Source organism: Leptonychotes weddellii, chromosome 5 (genome assembly GCF_054177405.1).
Source record: "Leptonychotes weddellii isolate Sample4059 chromosome 5, ASM5417740v2, whole genome shotgun sequence".
NCBI lineage: Eukaryota > Metazoa > Chordata > Mammalia > Carnivora > Phocidae > Leptonychotes > Leptonychotes weddellii.
Window position 1 is genome coordinate 76848977 of NC_138373.1, and position 16606 is coordinate 76865582.

Here is a 16606-nt window from a genome sequence, read left to right on the forward strand (position 1 = left end):
AAATCGAAACTGCAGTTGAAGACAAATGATAATTGAACATTCTTCCCTTTACCTGGATTCTTTTCCCTTAATCTGATGCCTACATTCTTCCCATCCTTCAAGATCCTGTTCGCATGATGCTTCCTCTATGATGTTTCTCCCACCTCTGAATTCCCAGAGTATAATTGTTTCTATATATGCATTATCTATTATTTTAGACTATAAGCTTCTACAGAATATCATTGACATCTGAATCATTGCTTTATTTTCTTATCCTAGGGCCTAGTGTAAACCTAGAACATAGCAGAATCTCAGTGGTTTTTAAATTAATAAAGTATTGGACCAATGAAAATACACTAACAAAGAAAATAAATTTTGAGGATGATATAGGAATGGGGATAGGTGAAGAGGAAAGGAGGAAATCCAGGATGCTAGAAAAGGATTCTCCACTCCATGGAAAAAGAAACATGGTCTACCTAAGGTGGTGTTGGGGGACGTCATTGAGAGGATGTGACTGTTGGTTGACCCACCAGCTGGACCCTGGCAATCAGAGGCTCCTCACCCCCTCCCATCTTAAGAATGTGCATTCTGCTTGCCTTCCCTGCTTCCAGAAGCTGCCCAAAGGACATAGTCTTGAGATAATGAGTGGTGTATGTATCCAGGTAAGATCTCTATACATACTTTTAAGATTCTGGTGGTGGGGCTGGAGATGTACTTGTCTTGCAGTCACCAAAGATAAGCCTCGTATGTAAGTTTCCCTGATTATTAAACATACCAGCTACCAATCTGGAGTGGCCTGGCTCTTTCTTCAGTCTCTCTCTGCCATGAAAGTATGAAGGCTAGTTTGAAATTTTACTTGGGAAGCTCCTGAGGTTGTGAACCATCAGGTGGGGATGAGACAGAGAGCTCAGGGATGAAACAGAGCCTTTTCTGTGATGTCATCAAGAACGAGAACCTTAAAGTCAAGATTCTAAAGGAACCTCAACATGGATTTTGGGGCCATCAGGAATGTAGTGCAGATTAGAGAAGAAAAATGTCTCAGATGCTGTAGTGACCTAGGAAGGTGTGAATGTGCCATGGTAGAACTGAGAATTAGGATGGGAAAGGAACACCAAAAGAGCAATGATTTGACAAGTGGAATGAGTTATTTCATGTGTAGAACCACTGAGAAGTGAAGAGAGGCTAGAGTCTTCATGGTCTGGAATGAATAGTGGAAAATGTTAGCTGTGCCACTGGGCCCATAGAATCCAGGGGAACAGAAGAAGCTCAGGGTATTCAGAGAGAAATAAATGAGAGGGTTTAACATACACTGAAAGACTAATTATATTTCATTCTGAACAATAAGACCCAAGATAAAGTTGATAGGTTTAGGTTAAAAAAGGTTTAAGAAATTTCTGGTCAAGATTTCATTGAAAGGTTACTCTTTGAAACTTTTCAATGACTTTCTACATATAGAATTTTTTAAAAGGAGACAATTTCAAAGTCAAAACTATATTCAAACACAAACATCTCTGTGCAACATAAATAAAACAAATACAAAGTGCCAAGTGGGCTAAATCTTGGAGTCTGCCAGGCTGTGGGTCCAGAAATAGGCATAGACAGTCAGGAGTTTCAGCTACTGCAGAGTAATATAGACAAAAGGGGCCACATTCCAAGTGAGAGACCAAAGTCTGTGGTGGTGAGGCTGCCACCCACAAAAAGAGGCTAATAAAAGTTTATATTATTGTTTTTTGGGGGGCTCTGATTTACATCAAGGTGGGAAGAGGTGGACTCAGACTTTCACCTAGGAGCAAGGCCAAGAAAGTACCTGATCCAGGACATGCAATATGAGTTCTAATTGCATACTGAGAACCCTATAAGGCTACATGGAAGGAGCCACAAAACTGCTAGGCCAGAAGGAATACAGGGAGAGGGATAAGAGAGAGAAAGAGAGAGAATAAACTCTCAAGACTCTAACTTGAAATTCCCAAGACTTGAGAAAGTAATGCTAATTCATCCCAATCAAATGAAAATAATATAGCAATCTAAAGAGGACTTTAAAACATGAGTGCTCAGAATCTTCACAAAATAAAGAAAGGAAGAATATCCCCCAATAAATTATGGCACGATAGAGTGAGAAATAAACCAAGAAGAGAGGTTTATAAAAATGAAACAACTGGAAATCCTGGAAGTAAAAAATTATCCTTGAAATGGAAAAATCTCAACATATAAGATAAATTCCACATTGGACACAGAGAGAGAATTAGTGAATTAGAAGATACCATGAAAAAGCCACTTATTATAGAGCAGGTAAAAGTATGAAAGGGCAGGGAGAAGATGGTGGAGTGGGAAGATCTTAACCTCACCTCCTCCCACAGATACAACTAGGTAACACCCATGTCAGTGTAAATAACCCAGAAAACAACCTGAAGACTGGTGTAACAAACCCTCCACAGCTAAATGTAGAGAAGAGGCCACACTGAAGAGGGTAGGAAGGGCAGAGACATGATTGGGAGCTAAACAGATCCACAGGATTGTCCACTGGAGGGAGGAACACCACAGGTGTGGAGAGGGGAGAGAAACAGACTCTCATACCAAGCACCCTAGGCATTGGGGAATTCAGAGGGAAGACAAATCTCCATATTTGTATTGGAAAACCAGAGGGGCCTAATTTCACAAGTTCTTACAATCAGTGGGGCTTAACACCTGGAACTTTAAAAATCAGACGGCTCAGCTCTAGGAGAGCTGGGAAGGGGAGAGGAAACTGAGTCCCCTTAAAGAGATAACACAACAAACAACCCCACTACAGCATAGATGCAGCAGTTTGAAAAATGTCTGGGTTATATGGGAAGGAGATTTATTTATTAATCTCACAGCAGGTGCGGGAGGGGCAAGGATATTTAAGAGACTTCTCCAGGAATGAAGGAGCCGGGGGCTTCATTTCCCTTCCCAACCCTGCAGCCTAGACACACAGACACCTGCAAGAACCATCACAGTGCCAACACTCTCCACCTAACTTGCTAACAGTTCACCAAGTCCTGGCATTATCCTGCAGACATGCCCCCTCCAGCTAGGCCTTGGCTCTGGGTGTCCTCACACTGAAGACCTACACAAACCTTGCTAACACTGTGCATCTTTACAGTCTCCTATGGACCTGCCCCCTCCAATATGCCCTATGCCAGGGTCCATCCACAGTGTTGCTACATGCCTGACAGTATGCAAGCAACCCCAGTAGGGGCCAGCACCCCTCCAAAGTGACTTCTGCCCTGGTAATAGGAGAATATAACCACACACACCTGTCTGACTCTGGCCACAGAAGTGGGCTGGGGCCAGACATCTAGTCTGACTATAAGCCCCACCCCCAATGAAAGCGTCTCAAGAAATGTCATAGGGAAAACATCCCACAGTTTGGTGTTACTGTATCTCTGGCAAAAGCCTGATCTGATTCGACTCCAACCCAAAGAAGCCCTAGACTGGCCCACCAATACTACAGGAACCAAACCCTGCCCACACTAGGCAAAGAGAGCCATTGCAAATGACTAGATTAAAGGCAAAAGCAGCTCAGCCACAACAGTAGGGCACAGGAAACACACATAGGAGACATCCCTGAAGTGCCAGGTTCTGGTGAACAGGGGACATTGCACTACTGGGCACTATAGGACCTCTGTCTCATAAGGCCACTACTTTCAAGAGCAGGAGATGTAGCTGACTTTTCTAACACATAGAAACAGATATAGAGAGTTAGACAAAATGAGGAGACAGAAGAATATGTCCCAAATGAAAGAACAGGACAAAATCACAGCAAAAGAGCTAAATGAAACAGAGATAAGTAATATGTATGATAGAGAATTTAAAGTAATGGCCATAAAGATATTCACTGGACTTGAGAAAAGAGTGGAGGACTTCAGTGAAACTCTCGACAGAGATAGAAAACATAAAAAAGAACCAATCAGATGAAGAACTCAATAACTGAAATTAAAAATACACTAGAGGGAATAAATAGTAGACTAGAAGAATCAGAAGAATGAATCAATAACCTAGAGGACAGACTAATGGAAAGCAATCAAGCTGAACAGAAGAGAAAAAAAAAATAATAATAAACAAAAATAGACTTAGGGAACTCAGTGACCCAAAAAAAAGCATAATATAATTTGCATTAAAAGAAGAGAGAGAAAGGGAAAATTTAACTGAAGAAATAATAGCTGAAAAATTCCTGAATCTGGGGAAGGAAACAGAAATACAGGAGTCACAGACAGCGCCCCCCCCCAATCAACCCAAGGAAGTCCACACCAAGACACATAGTAATTAAAATGGCAAAAAGGAGTGATAAAGAGAGAATTTTAAAAGCAGCCAGAGAAAAGAAAACAGTTACATATGAGGGAAACCCCTTAAGGTTATCAGCTGATTTTTCAGCAGACACTTTGCAGGCCAGGAGGGAGTTGCATGATATATTCAAAGTGCTGAAAGAAAAAAACCTGCAACCAAGAATACTCTATCCAGCAAGACTATCATTCAGAATAGAAGAAGAGATGAAGGTTTTCCAAGACAAACAAAAGTTAAAGGAATTCATGACCACTAAACCAGCCCTATAAGAAATGTTAAAGGGGAGTTTTTGAGTGGAAAGGAAAGGCCATTAGAAGGAGCAAGAAAAGTAGGAAGCACAAAAGCAGTGAAATTAAGTATATCTATAAAAATCAGTCAAAGGATTCACAAAATAAAAGAATGTAAAGTATGACATTATATACCTAAAACATGGGGAGAAGAAAAGTAAATAATGGGTTCAAACTTAAGCAATCATCAACTTAATATAGACTTCCACATGTATAAAATGTTATATATGAATCTAATGGTAATCACAAATAAAAAACCAGTAGTGGATATGCAAAAAAATAAAGAGAAATGAATCTAAGTATATCATTGAAGGAAGCCAGCATCCATGAGAGAAAAGAGCAAGAGAAGAATGGAGCAAAGAAGAACTACAAAAACAACCATAAAACAACTAACAAAACAGCATTAAATACATACCTATCAAGAATCTAAATGTAAATGGACCAAATGTTCCAATCAAAAGATATAGGGTGATGGAATGGATAAGTAAGCAAGACCCACCTATATGCTGCTTACAAGAGATTCATTTCAAGCCTAAAGACACATGCAGACTGAAAGCAAAGATGGAAAAACATTTATCATATAAATAGAAGTGAAAAGAAAGCCTGTGTAGCCTACTTATATTAGACAAAATAGACTTTACAATGGACTGTAACAAGAGACAAAGAAGGACACTATATAATCATAAAGGAGACAATCAAATAAGATGATATAACAATTATAAATATTTATGTACCCAAAATGGGAGCACCCAAATACATAAAGCCACTGATGACAAACACAAAGGAAGTAATCAATAGTAACACAGTAATAGTAGTGGACTTTAAACCCCACTTATATCAATGGATACATCATCCAAACAGAAAATCAACATGGAAACGGTGGCTTTGAATGACACACTGGACCAGATGGATCTAACAGATATATTCAGAGCATTCCATCCTAAAACAGCAGAATTTACATTCTTTTCAAGTGCACATGAAACATTCTCTAGAATAGATCACATATTAGGCCACAAAACAAGTCTCAACAAATTCAAATTGAAGTCATACTATGCATCTTTTCCAACCACAGCGCTATGAAACTAGAAATCAACAATAAGAAAAATCTGGAAAGAACACAAATACATAAAGGTTAAATAACATGCTACTAACAATGAATGGGTCAACCAAGAAATCAAAGAGAAATAAAAAAATACATGGAGAGAAATGGAAATGAAAACGTAACAGTCCAAAATCTTTGGGTGTACAGCAAAAGCTGTTCTAAGAGGGAAGTTTATAGCAATACAGACTTACCTCAAGAAGCAATAAAAACTTAAATACACAACCTAACCTTATACCTAAAGCAGTTAGAAAAAGAACAAACAAAACTCAAAACCAAAGGAAGGAAGGAAATAATAAAGATTAGAGCAGAAATAAACAAAATGGAAGCTAAAAAACACAATAGAACAGATCAATCAAACTAGGATCCGGTTCTTTGAAAAGATTAACAAAATTGATAAACCTTTAGTCAGATTCATGAGAGAGAGAGAGAGAAGAGAGGAAGAGAGAAAGATAACTAACAAAAAAAAATCAGAAATGAAAGGAAGAAATAACAACTGACACCCAGAAATACAAAGGATTATAAGAGAATATTATGAAAAATTATATGCTAATGAACTGGACAACCTAGAAGAAATGAATAAGTTCCTAGAAACATATAACCTCCCAAAACTGAATCAGGAAGAAATAGAAAATTTGAACAGACTGATTACCGGCAATGAAATTGAATCAGTAATTAAAAACTCCCAACAAACAAAAGTCCAGGACCAGATGGCTTCACAGGTGAATTCTACCAAACATTTAAAGAAAAGTTAATATCTATTCTTCTCAAACTATTCCAAAACAATAGAATAGGAAGGAAAGCGTCCATATTCATATTATGAGGCCAGCATTACCCTGATACCAAAACAAGATAAAGACACTACATAAAAAGAGAACTGCACACCAATATCTCTGATGAGCATAGATGCAAAAATCTTCAATAAAATATTAACAAAATGAATCCAACAACACATTAAAAAAATCATTCACCATGAGCAAGTGGGATTTATTCCTGAGTTGCAAGTGTGGTTCAATATCCACAAATCAACCAACGTGATACACCACATCAATAAGAGAAAGAATAAAAACCATATGATCATTTCAATAGATGCATAAAAAGCATCCACTCATGATAAAAATCCTCAACAAAGTTGGTTTAGAGGGAACATATCTCAACATAATAAAGGCCATATATCAAACAACCAAACTAGCAAAATACATTGATTAATTCACTATGGATTATTAAAAAGCATTAGCAATGTATAATTAATAGAAATAAATTCTAGCAACAGGAGTGATTTGTGCATGGCAAAGTCTTTTTCTCATTAAAGAGGAGGATAAAGAATTGCTAATTTTAGACTTCATTAAAAATGTTCAGTTAAGTATGTTTGTTAAAAATTTGGGGAGAGGTGCCTGGTTGGCTCAGTCAGTAGAGCATGAGACTCTTGATCTCAGGGTCATGAGTTCAAGCCCCACATTGGTCTACTTAAAAAAAAGGGTGGGATAACAGTCAAAATAATAGACAAATAATCTACAGTTTCCACTGCACAAATGAGGGGAAGTAGCACTATAGACAACCTTATTAATTTAACAAGAGGCAGGGAAAGAGAGGCAATGAAGGAAAAAAGTATGGAAAAGAAAACACAAAATAAGGTAGAAATAAGTTTAAATATATTAGTAGATACAAAAAATGAAAAGGATTATCCTTACTTATTATGGACCTCAAAAACATAATATTAGGTGGAAAAAGCAAGTTGTATAATGATATATACAGGAGGGTGATACTATTTGTGCAGAGATTATATTTTTAAATGAATGGATAAATGCATGCAGAGTAAATATTTAAAAACATGAATGGAAAATACACATATCACCTTCAGGACAATGGTTTGTTTTGGGGTGGGAAAGGGAACAATAGGTCTGGAAGAATAGAATGTGGAAACATTAGCCTTTTCTGAAATATTTTATTTCAAAAAGAGGGAAAAATTAGAAGCAAATATGGAGAAAATATTAAACATTTGGGTAGTGGGTCCACCAATGTTCATTATATTAGTCTTCATACTTTCTGAATATTTAAAAATCATTAGAAATGAATTGAAAATAGAATAAAGAGGTCCCAAGAAAAGATGATAAAAGACAGCATTTTGATAGAACTTTTAGAAGTAAACCTGAATTTTTAATGATGATGTTTCTTTGAAAATTCATTACTTGTTAAAAATGACTAGTAATTATTGTAGACTGCTGTATTTAATTGTATATTATTCCATTTCTATCAGATAGTCATATAACATATAACATAATAATTTATATAAAATAAACCAACCAACACATTGATAAATAAATACATTCATAAATCAGTAAATACATAAATAGAACATCTCAAGCTTCTCCCATAGGAGAATGCAGTGTCTGCAGGACATAGTGGAAGGAAGTCATAGACGTGACATGTATAATGGAGAGGCATCTGCTTCTGTCCCAGCTTTGCCATGTGGAACTGTGGGTAAGTCATTTAAACACCAGATCAGATTCCTTGTAGAAAAATAAAAGACGTTAATAACACCTGCCTGATAGATGGTTGAAATGATGAGGAGGAAAGCACTATGCAAATTTTAACAGGCAGAGTAAGATATCTGAAATAGGAGAACTTAGCTGAACTGAGTTGGCTGTGAAAATTCAGGTAGGGGAAATGAGAATAGAATGTGTATGCCCAAATGGTGGAGAATAGAGAGAGGAGATGCTTGTAACATAGAGGAACATTTCTACTCCCTATTCAACATGTACCTTAGGCTAAAGCAGTCTAAAACTAATTGCAAGCATTCTATCCCAGAGGGCATCTCCCTACCTGCCATGAGACTTGAATAAAAGGCAGTGATGCACGATGGGTCAGTAGGAAATAGACACTCATTGGAGGAGTTGGCTGATGAATACGGATAGGCCATGTGTATATATATATATATATAACTGACAAATGTATCAGTGGAAAGTATGCTGAGAAGGGTAATTCCTTTAGAGGCTACATCTCCAAATACTGGCCCAATCTGGAAGTGTTAGCATAACTATTGTCTCCTGATACCTCAGGAGGTGGTAGGCATACTTGCCATAGGCTAAATGAGTTCTCAAATTCTCTGGTCACCATGAATCTAGCAGTTACTGCCATGCTGGTCCCTCTGGCAGTTGGGCAGCACATTATATTGGTTTAATATAGTTCAGAAATCTGTAACACTTTTCATTTTCCTATGTATCCCAAAGCTTCAATGCTTAAAGAAATGAAGTCAGAATTTTCTCAGGACTATAATTGGAGCAGCAGAGAAGAAAAAGAACTCTGATAACTGCAATGCATATGGAAAGAGGACTCATAGAAGTCCCTAGTGGTCCATAAAAAAGATGCCGAGTTAAAAGCTTCTATCATTCCCCAAAACAACAACCACAGCAATAACAACAACAAATAGCATTTTTTGAGTAATTACTATATGGCCTGCATTTTACTGAGTGCTTTAGATGGATTATCTCATTTATACCTCACAACAGCCCTATTAGGTAGTTATTATTATTATACTGATTCTACAGATGAGGACACTAAGGATTAGAGATCACATAGTCAATAATTAATAGAATGGGAATTTCAACCCCAATTTGTGACTTTCCAGGGCCTGAGCTCTTAAACTTTCAGTGTTTTTTGAACCCCAGCCAGTCAAGCACGTTCATGACTTTTGCCAAATCCACCTACCACTGGAATAATAATTTATTAAATATTTTTGAACTCAATTTCCCCTCTCCAACTTAAAAAAAAAACCCTTTTATAGATAAAAAACAGATATGGAAAACCACACAAACAAATATATGGATTAATGAAGGCAAACACCTTTGTAATCACCAGCTAGGTCAAGAAATAAAACTTTGCTGCCCACCTCAGAACCTCCTTCATGTGCCCTGTCTCAGTCAGAACCTCCTTCCTTCTCCCAGAAGTAACCATTATCTTGACTTTTTGGGTATTTCGTTATAGTTTTTTCACTCCAAACTGCATCCCTGGACATACTAGTTTAGTCTTGCTCTTTATAAAAACATGATATGTCTCTAAGCATTTTTTTAAGTCTACAGTTTCTCCCTCTATTTTTTTATTTTACATACAATTTATTTGTCATAGATCTGAGATGTTTGCCTTGTAGAGTTGCAGTCAGTCTGGATTTTGCTGATTGCATACTCATGGTGCAACTCAACATGTTCCTCTGTCTTCCATATTTTCTGTAAATTTTCTGCTGGATCTAAAGCCTTGATTAGACTCAGACTCAATCCATTTGGCAAAACTATACGTCTTGGTGTGCTCTTTCACTTGGAGGCACAGAATATCTATCTATTTCAAAGCCTAGATCCATTAATTCATTAGGTGATACAAAGTGATGATATTCTGCTATTTAATTCTTTTAAAATGACCAATTAGTTTCTTCTTACTATCATTATGAGCTCATAGATTTAAACATATTGGAAGAGTTTAAATCTGTTGCAATTATTATACCTTAATGAAACTCAAAATGTTCTACATTTGGCCTAGGAGCCTATTCACTTTAGCTTCTGAGTTCTTCTGGGATGATCTTAGTAATGTTTGATAGCTTTCTGGATATCTGGTATGAAAAATATCCCAAGATTATATCACATTATGCATAAGAATCTCAGTGTAACAATGACTCTGACTCTCTTTTTGATGTTTGACTGCTAACAGCTTTCAAGCTCTACTTCTTCTTTCCCTCTTTCCTCACATATGAGTTAGCTGATAACAAAGCTTGCATGTTCCCTCTCTTAAACAGCAAAAAGGCTAAGCTGGTTGCTTGTCCTTTTTCTCTCAAGACATGTTTGGACCTGCTGGGAGCCTGCCCTGCACTCCCCGGAAAGCCTCATTATGTTAGTAATAAACTTTTTCATACCCTTTCTGTGTATTTATGGCATCATCAATCTTGATATCTGACCTATTAATTGGGAGGCAGTCCATCTCATCTTTGAGGGATGACTTAAACTCTTGTAATAATAATAATATCACCGTCAAAATGATTACTAAGAGGTGTTAAAATTGTTACATACAATAGTTCCCCCTTATCCACAGGGGATATGTTCCAAGACCCCCAGTGGAAGTCTGAAACTGCATATAGTACCAAATCCTATATATATATATACACACTATATTTTTTCCTATAATACATATCTATGATAAAGCTTAAAATAAATTAAGCATAGTAAGAGGGCGCCTGGGTGGCTCAGTTGGTTAAGCGACTGCCTTCGGCTCAGGTCATGATCCTGGGGTCCCGGGATCGAGTCCCGCATCGGGCTCCCTGCTCAGCAGGGAGTCTGCTTCTCCCTCTGACCCTCCCCCCTCTCGTGCTCTCTCTCCCATTCTCTCTCTCAAATGAATAAATAAAATCTTTAAAAAAAAATAAAAAAATAAAAAAATTAAGCATAGTAAGAAACTCACAACAATAACTAATAATAAAATAGAAAAATTAAAATAATGTACTATAATAAAAGTTATGTAAATATTGTCTCTCTCTCTCAAAATATCTTATTGTACTGTGCTCACCCTTCTCATGGTGCTGTAAGATGATAAAAAGGCTATGTGATGAGATGAATTGAGGTGAATGATGTAGCCATTGTAATGTAGCATTAAGCTACTACTGACCTGATGATACATCAGTAGGAGGGTCATACACTTCCAGACCGTGGTTGACCTTGAGTAACACAGAAACAGCAGAAAGCAAAACTGCTGCCAAGAGGGCACTACTGTATATGCACTACCCATTTTCCTACCCCATTTTTTGCAGTTATACTATATGTACATTATAGCCATTTCATACCATACTTTTTCTTTCTCAGCCCTCATTAATCATAGTTGTTCAAGCAATTATATTTTCTGATGCAGTCCTTGTGTAAAAGTTGCTCTGGTCATTTGGTTTTCTGATGTTTGTTCTCTACTAAGCGTTTCTCAGGAAATGTCCATGAGAACAATATTTCCTGGTTTCTTGTATGTTACTTACAAATTTGTGCTCTTCATTATTGAAGGTTAGTTTTGCTTGATATAAAATCCCTGGGTCAGGTTTTTTTTCTTTGATTATATTACTAACGTTTCCCCATTGTTTTCTACTAACTTTTGAGTTCAAGTTTGTATTTTTTAAAAATTGGGTTTATCAAGGTGTAATTTACATGCAATAAAACTCACCAGTTCTAAGTTTCTTGAACTTATTGAGAAGATGGCATTATTCTTATGTTATCTTGTATATTGTTTTTGAGAAGCTGGAGGCTAACTTGGTATCCATTCATTGTCAGTAACTTGGCTTTTTGTCTGACAAGAAGCATTGCTGGCAAAAGTCCAATGATAATCTAATTTTCTTTCTTTTATAAGTCACTTGCTCTTTTTATACAGTTACTGCTCAAAATTTTTTTCTTTTTAAAAATCAAGTATCTGTACAAAAATGTCTCATTCATGGTCATTCTTAGTTGACAGTCTCAGATATGGGTTGTACTTTTTCAATATGTGGTTAAATTTTTCTCTTTTTAATTACAGGAAAGTTTCCTTGGATTATAATTTTTTATATTTATACTTATATTTATATTTCCCTTGCTTTGGTTTTCTTCTTTAGGGATTCTTATCTTTCTTTATATTTATATTTTTTATTTATATCATCATTGCTTTCATTTTGTTCTTCAGGGTTTCTTATTATTTGTATACAAGATTTTGTTTTGCCTATCTTCAATATTTATCTCTTTATCACATTTTTTTTCTCTTTCTTGCATCCTATTTGATTTAAGATTTGGTCTCCTTTTCATCTATTTATTTTAAGTATTTATCTGTTGTATTTACTCACCCATGGATTCTTCCTTGTTTAGTCCTCATTTCTGAGATAATTCCTTCTTTTATTTGTTATTATTTTCTATTATATTACCTCATTTTTGAGTTTTTTTAGTTATGATTTATGTTATTCTTTAATCTCTCTTTTTTAATGAATTTTCTTTTTTTTTAAGATTTTATTTATTTGAGGGGTGCCTGGGTGGCTCAGTTGGTTAAGCAACTGCCTTCGGCTCAGGTCAAAAGAAGTATTTATTGGGCGCCTGGGTGTCTCAGTTGGTTAAGTGACTGCCTTCGGCTCGGGTCATGATCCTGGAGTCCCGGGATCGAGTCCCACATCGGGCTCCCTGCTCAGTGGGGAGTCTGCTTCTCCCTCTGACCCTCCTCCCTCTCATGCTCTCTGTCTCTCATTCTCTCTCTCGCAAATAAATAAAATCTTAAAAAAAAAAAGATTTTATTTATTTGAGAGAGAGAGAGCACAAGCAGAAGGGAGGGGTAGAGGGAGAAGCAGACTCCCCACTGAGCAGGGAACCCAAGGAGGTACTCGATCCCAGGACCCTGGGATCATGACCTGAGCCGAAGGCAGACACTAAACTGACTGAGCCACCCAGTCACACTTTAATCTCTTTTTTAAATCACTCTTTAAAAGTGTCTTTTAGTTTTGAAATTGTAGGTTACAGTTTTGATCTCTCTGTGGACAATTATTTTTTCCTGGAAGGGATATAATTCTGCTCTTCATTCTTTCTTTTTCTACATTAAACATTTCTTTTTTTAGTGAAATATAGTTGATACACAGTGTAACATTAGTTTCAGGTGTACAACAGAGTAATTTGACGACTCTATACATTATGCTATGCTCACCACAAGTGTAGCCACCATCTATCACCCTGAACACTATTAAAATACCATTGACTATATTCCATATGCTGTACATTTCATACCTGGGACTTATTCATTCCATAACTGGAAGCCTTTATCTTCCACTCCCCTTCACCCATTTTGCCTATCACCCCACCCCCCTTCCCTCTCTGTATTCATGGGTTTGTCTCTGCTTTTTATTTCTTTGCTTGCTCATTTGTCTATTGTTCAGATTTCATATATAAGTGAAATCATATGGTATTTGTCTTTCTGCTCCTTATTCTAATTTATTCTAGTTTTTTTTTAAATTATAATTACTCTGGGATTTAACCTCAATGTTTTTCTCATGCTCTTATTTATATGATCTTAGTTTCCCTAGTTCACTAATTTTAGAAAAAAATCTGTGTTCAGGTCGAGATAGACTTTCTAACTTCACAGAGCTCTCTCTTCTGTGGTTTTGTGTAGTGTTAAAAAAATAGCAATTTGTTGTCTGAGGTCTCCTGGCTATGTTATTCTTCCCTAATTTCATCTGCATCTTTTTTTAATTCTTTATCTCTATTTTCCTTATCAATTTTAATTCCATTCCATCAGTTTCCACCCCTTTCCTGGAGGAGATCTTTAACTGGTCAGTTTTCAGAGTTTATAGAAGCCAGACTTCTCCATTCTCTTTGAACTCTACTGCAGCTCACTTGTACTCACCCACAATGAAGGGCAAAATATCATCCTGTTCCAGCTGCTTTTGTCAAATTGGACTTCCAAGCTTTCCAATCAACACCTGTTAGTTATTTGGGGGCTCTCCTCATGTTGTCTATGAGCTTTTGGTTTTGCTTTCTAACTATTCTTTGTTTTAGTGTGAAGATTCATGAAGACTAAAAAACTGTGTTGTTATTGCCTTCTGATTTTACCAGGATTGTCTACTAACTTTTTAATTTTGAGTTCTATTTTTTAAAGTGTTAGATGTATTGAGGTGAAACTTACAAGTAGAAATTCACCAATTTTATATTTCTTGAGTTATTGGAAATGTTGCCTCACTGTTGACTTTCTTTGTATCTTGTTTTTGAGAAGTTGGAGGCTGACTTGGTAACCATTCATTGTAAATGACTTGGTCTTTTTGTCCAGAGTCCTAGAAATTTATTTCATTAAAGTCAATATTTGAATAATTTTACTAGGCTATATTCTGGTGTTAACTACTTGGAATCAAGTTTTTTGAGGTACACTGTAGGCTCTTTCAATATGGTAGATTCAGTTCTTTTTTGTTTTTAAAAAGTTTTCTTGCATTATTCAGAAATCTTTATTTTGTCTTGCTTTTTTTGCTTTGGGATCTCCAATTATGTATGTTGGATATCCCTTGCTTGTCTTCTATATATCACTTTGTCTCTAATACTTTTTACATATTTTTTTTTTTCTTTTCCTTCTCTGGGCTGTTTTCATTTCTCTTATCAATTTTATTTAATATATTTTCAATCAAATCTATTTTCACCTGAACACTTCATAATCTAGTGTTCCCTTCTGAGATTGTCTTTTTCTTCAGCTTTTTTCCCCTGAGTTCAGCCATTTCTCATTTTATGTTCTTTTCTTTTTTGTCTCCTCCCCACCCCCCCATTTCTGTAATGAGTTTTAATCCCTGGTTGAAATAAATCTTTCTTCTGCAAATGCTCTTTAAATTAATTACTGTTGGACTACTGTGTTAGTTTTTCTGTACTTCATGGTTGATTGGGGGCGGGGAGGGAATTTTTTTATCATTTGAGAAGTTTTTGATTCTCAGTTTTCATTTTCTTTTTATAGCAGCTTTGCTTGATGTTCTGATATTTACTGTTTATTTTAAAATGTGTTGGAAATTTCCTAGATTAAAAATATGGAGGACGTTTATATGGAGAAGTGAGAAGAGTTGCTTGGCTTGCTAAGTCTCTTTACGTTTCTTTTGTACAGTGAAGTCCACTTTATTTAACTAATGGTGTCTATTTGGGGAGAAAATGACTCTGGCTTTCTGAGTGTTTCTTCTATTATTTCTGTGGAGCTCTGATTTCAACCGCTTGGTTTCTACTTTCCCTTTACCACCAAGCCACTCCAAGGGACACTATATCAGTCAGGGTCCAGGCAGGAGATAAAAATACATCAATAATTGGAAGTTGAAAACTTAAACTTAATATAAAGAATTGTTATGTAGTAATAGGTAATTGACTACTAAAAGAGATAAAAGAGGGCCCTAAGTGTTCCAGAAGTAGCAGATTAAAGAAATCAACTACTACTTCTAGGCTGAAAGAGAATGGCAATAAAGAAACTAAGGACTTAGAAGAACACCTTCATACCCATGAACACAAGATTCAGACTTGTTTAAAGAGGTACATACAGCCTGACTGTAATGACAAAAGTTGCCAGATGACATGGGTCAAGTGGAGATACAATTGCCTGGGGGTGTAGCTGAAGCTGCCGTGGAAGTGGCCCCCTGGAGGCCCCAGAATTAGCTGCTAGGTGTGGAGAGGGTGGCTTGAGGATGCAATTGGAGCTACCAAGGAAGTAGCTCACTGGAGTGGGTCAGAGGTGGTTGCTAGATAGAGACAGAGTGGCCTGAGGGCATACCCAGAATGGGTCCAAGGAGGTCACTAGGCTGCAATGCTGAATTTAAAAAATGGTGAATTAGAATTTAGAAGAGAAATATCTTCATGTGGCTCTCACCTTGAAGTTGTTACTCTAGCACTCTCTGTTGATAAAGCTTTATATTGTGTCAGTTGGCAAAGGAAACATGTTTACAGGGTTTGGCTTCAGTATTACAAAGCAGGGCAAGGAGGGGTGGATATGGAACTGAGAGACAATAAATTGAAAACTGGTACAGAGACCTTCTTTTCCAAGTTGTCCTTTCTCTCAGAGCTTCATCTTCCCTATATTGCCACATTTGAAACTACACCTTCTCAAGCCCCTTTTAATTGCCAGTTGCCAGTAGTCTTATCTACCATCTCAGGGCTTTTCTCTGTATTTCTCAGCTTAGGATGGGATTCTCTCTTACTGGGGGTAAATTTATATGTGTATTGCACTCTTCTTTTCTTCATAGTCTCCCCCTGCATCTCTCTCTATATATATCTCTATAATTCTGTGGCTCTGCTAGCTTCAGATGTTTATTTTCCCATTTATTTGTAAAATAAAGTTTGTAGCTTTCTTCTAGTTTCAGATTTTTATTTTTCTATTTCTTTGTAAAATAAAATTTGTAGCTTTCTTTTTATATCAGTAAGCTATTACTGTATAAAAAATCACTTAAATGGTATGTAACCACAAG